The sequence below is a fragment of the Mytilus edulis genome, chromosome 11, assembly GCF_963676685.1.
Source record: "Mytilus edulis chromosome 11, xbMytEdul2.2, whole genome shotgun sequence".
NCBI classification, from domain to species: domain Eukaryota; kingdom Metazoa; phylum Mollusca; class Bivalvia; order Mytilida; family Mytilidae; genus Mytilus; species Mytilus edulis.
In genome coordinates, this window is record NC_092354.1 from 32,629,691 (window position 1) to 32,634,410 (window position 4,720).

Sequence of the window (4,720 nt, forward strand, 5' to 3'; positions counted from 1 at the left end):
TAGTTAATTTCTGGAGATCATGTGTCTGTCATTTATTCTGTTATTCACATCCTTTAAACAATTATATTATATACGCATCATATCAATCTATCAATTAGGATACATTATTTTATTTGGCTTAATAACATATTATTGGTATTTGGTGCGACCGTGCACCTTTCGGTTGTCTCGAGTGTTTTCTATTACAGCAATGTTTAAGTCGTCATGTTGCGGGATTTTCAAATCCCAAAAGAAGAACACACTTCGAATTCAACATGAATTTCGATTTGGTAACCGCATTACTTTAATATAGATCATTATATATTACATAACCTTACACAATCAATTTACTTTTTATGATTAATCTGATATGCATGCTCAATTAATTATTCCCAAAACCTTATAAAAAGGAGGGGACATGGTCAAGGTGTCCATGTGTCGTGCAAACCCAATTATTGTTTATTGTCACGGAATAATTACAAACTGTCAGTGTGCTATAGTTTTTAAGATTATTGGATAATTGACTTGTTCTATAGGTACATGTACCCTACTTACCCAGGTGACACTCCCTTGATATTGGTATAAATTCAAATCACAGGCACTTAATTGTTTCTATCCATTTGAAGACCCACTATTAACGTATATATATTTACCAGAAATAATGGTTTTAAGCGGAGAGGTGAAAACATTAGTTGGGTACCTTCTCGAAAATATACGTTGATAGTGGGTCTTCCAATGGATAGAAACAAGTGCCTGTGATTCAAATGCTTATTGATATATTAAAAGAAGATGTGGTATGTCTATGATTGCAAATGAGACAGCTGTCCACAAGAGACCAAAATGACACAGACATTAACAACTATAGGTCACTGTACAGCCTTCAACAATGAGCATAGCCCATACCGCAAAGGCCCCGATATGACAATGTAAAACAATTCAAACGAGAAAACTAAGATACACATTGTACATGTTGTATATGAAGATTAATTAGATAATAAGGTAAACAATGTGGTATGTTTCCAAAATAAATGCTATCCGCTAAAGACCAACTGATGTTGATCCAATTACTAGCCAAACAAATGATACATACATGTAGGTTACCATACTTCCTTCATTTATATTATGATTATTGAGTATTTTTTTGGAAACATTTCAAACCTTTACATGCTGTTTATATACATGTTACTACAGTTCAGCAACTCAAGTTTAAAAGGCATTTATATAAAAGAATTTAAACTTAATATCATTTTGTATGAACATCATGCTGAATATTTACATTCTCTCAAAAAGTTTTTATTTTACTTAGCTAATAAAGAAGATGATGGATTCCCAAACAGAAATCTTGATGACAGTGAAAAAATTGAAGAATTGCACCAACTGTTACAGAGAATCGATTTCAAGCAGAAACAGCTGCTCAAAGATAAGGGAATACAACAGCCATCCATGTTCCTTCACATATGAAGGTATATATTGTATATATATACAACTCTTCTAAACATCAACCCAACAATGTTAGATCTGTAAATTTGCTTTCGCAAATTTTTGGTTCTTCCCTCGCCGGGATTCGAACCCATGCTACTGTGATATCGTGACACCAAATCGCCTGCACTGCAGCCGTCCCGCTAGACCACACGACCACCTGGGTTCTCAAAAAAAGAGCTTTCGCTGGCCGTGTGTTACCTTTCCTCGTCATTTTTAATCTAGCGGCGTACTACAGTACATGATATATAAGGCATATATTGTATATATATATATATATTGTCTACATTTTCTGAATTTATGATTTTAAAAATCTTTCAAAAGATAAAATGTACATTGTAAGTCATGTAATTCAAATAGAGACGTGCCATTGTCTTTGATAAAAGATAGAGTTACATGTATGCCTTTTTAGTATTATCAGCTTATATACTTACTTAGCCTTGTTAAAATCTATAAATATACCTTATGTATATATTACATGTATGTTGAAATGTCTGTCAGAATATATACATGTGATCATAATGTTTCAAATAGCCAAACATTGTAAAATATATATATATATAACTCGTCTAAACATCAACCCAACAATGTTAGATCTGTAAATTTGCTTTCGCAAATTTTTGGTTCTTCCCTCACCGGGATTCGAACTCATGCTACTGTGATATCGTGACACCAAATCGCCTGCACTGCAGCCGTCCCGCTAGACATATATATATATATTGAGTATTTGGAATCCTGTACACTCTTTCGGAATAGACCAAGTTTAACAAATATAATATGAATGTTTAAATTCAACTAATTATCTCCTGGCAATACACATTTATTTTAGGAACTTTTTATGTTTTATTTTGCAGTAAGCAGCTGTTTGTGATGCTTATAGGCATAAACAATCTAGTCTGGACATGTAAAACAGCAGCTGGTTCTATTTTGAAGTAAGCTATTTGATGATTACATTAATTTGACATGACCAGACCAAGTCTTGGGATAAATTAATAGTACTCATTGTCATGATTGTACTAGCTTTTTATTGTTTTATATATTTTATGGAAAATACTGTTAGTTGAGGCCTGCAAAAATTAATTTATAAGGAGATGAAGTGTGGTTGCCAATGAGAGTAGAGACATCTAACAAATAGCATGAATAGAGTCATGGAGGATTGAATTCATACTCATTTTTATTAGAGTGTTACAAACAATTGCAGGAAAAAAACAACAACAACAAAAATCAAAATAATTGTGTATTTAGTAGAATTAGCCAAATCAAACAATAACTGACTTAAATCTTGTTTGAAATTTTCACATTTCTATTGATTAAATATTATTTTATAGATCAAATAATAAATAGATAAAAGGGCAGTAATCCAGTCTCAGATTTTTGTTTTGGTTATATTGTATACAGCTGATTGTATTTTAATACTATTTACAAATACTTCTTATATGTCAAAAGAAAAAAAATTGCTGTATCTGATATTGTGATTTATATGGAAATTGATAAAGACAACAAACTCAATAATGAGCTACTCCAATATCAATCTCCCTAGGGAAAAAAGGGGGTGCTACTTAATTTTAGACCTCCATAGTGCCCATAGACAGATCAAACACTTGCCAAAATATAAGCCTGAACCCCTGAGGGGATCACACATCAAATTATAAAAGTTGTATATATTCTACACCGTGAATAAGACCAAACAATGATAGAAGGAGTTAGTTTTAAAATATAATTGAAAAACTAAACTGATACAAATCAATAATTTTTTTGATGCTGATAAATAAATCACAATGTGTAATAGTTGCAATAAATTGTTATGCCAGCCTACAATAGTAGAAGGGGTTTATGTTTAATGATCTATGCTTTTGTTTGTTTATTCTTTCATCTGTTCTGCTTAAGGTTCAAGTTTTGGTAAAAGTTTTTGGTCAGGATAGTTGTTAATGATGTTAACGGCCAATCAACTTAAAAATAAATACATATGTGCCTTATGTTATGATCTTTCTAAGGATAAATTAATGGTTTGACCCCAATTTCATGGTCCACTGAAAATAGAAAATTTATCACAACTTCTAGCTATTCTTTATATAGAGTTATTCCACGAGATATTTTTGGGTCACTCATTAGAATGTCTTTTTTAAAAATATATGATTTTGATTACAACTGCATTAAGATAGAATAATTGCATGCAGAAAATTATTGCTTTTGTCACACATATATATCACTTGTCAATTTAATAAAATTAAACATTTTTTTTATTACTTTATTACAGAAGCTACAAAATAGAGCTAAAGGCCCTTTAAGCCAAGAAACTGCCAGTGTCAGAAAAGGACAAACTTAGAAAGGCCATGCAAATTGATTTAATGTCAAGTTGGGACAGTGATTCTGTAGATAAACTCGCCTGATCACAACTGGGATTTGACTGTCACAAGATTTTAAATCTTACATGGATAAACTAAAGTCATTTACTAGACTGTAAATACCAGAGACAGCTGAATGCACAAGGCAAAGAGCTGAGGTCCAAGTAAATCAGAGAGGCCTTGTCACAAGAAATGTACAGAACTTGCATGGGTTTTTACTTAAGGGCATATGACAAAAAATTGAGAGATATCAATAAAAATTTCTTTAAATTTTAATAAGGACCAATTCAAAGGTACACTTTTGGAATTTGCAAGAACAAAAATACCTTCATGTTTACTTTTGAATTATAGTTGACAGTTTTCCGTTTAAGGGGGGAACCCTTAAAATGAAGTGGTTTGGTTTATTGAATTTGATTATTTTTTAAAGTAAGAAAATGAATTACTGCTCTTTTATTTCAACATTTGAATTTTCTATTAAAATTATTTACAAGGGCAGCATATCGGTGACATCAGATTATGTTATTGTGTTTGGTTAAGCTACATATTTCTTTTTACTTAAACTTTCTGTTGCCTTTTCTAATTAATTAAATGCTGAATAATAATTTGAGTGTGGCTCATTTCAGTGTCTTGTATTTGCTGTCAAGATTTTTCCTGTAAGATTTCACATTATTTATAATCGCTTGGTCAAAGGGAGATAACTTTTTGATTCTTCACATTAGATAATCTGCGAAGAGGATTATGTAAAATGTAAATAGTTGAAAATTAATTTTATGGTTCAATAAAATCAAAATAAGTTATTGCCATTCATTATAAATAAATTTCTATCAAAAATAAGGCTCAAAGAATTTTTTATTTTATTTATATGAATAATAACAAAGTACACACATCATGCACATGTTGACTTCATCAAATTTGTA

The 4,720-nt window shown here is 31.0% G+C and overlaps 1 long non-coding RNA gene across 1 annotated transcript; it reads left to right on the forward strand.

Moving 5' to 3' along the window:
* The first annotated feature begins 612 nt into the window (after window positions 1-612).
* LOC139495488 (uncharacterized) lies at window positions 613-4,197 on the forward strand. Its single transcript, XR_011657360.1, has 3 exons — window positions 613-1,442; window positions 2,313-2,390; window positions 3,716-4,197. It is a non-coding gene; the product is annotated as an uncharacterized lncRNA (long non-coding RNA).
* Window positions 4,198-4,720: the final 523 nt, after the last annotated feature.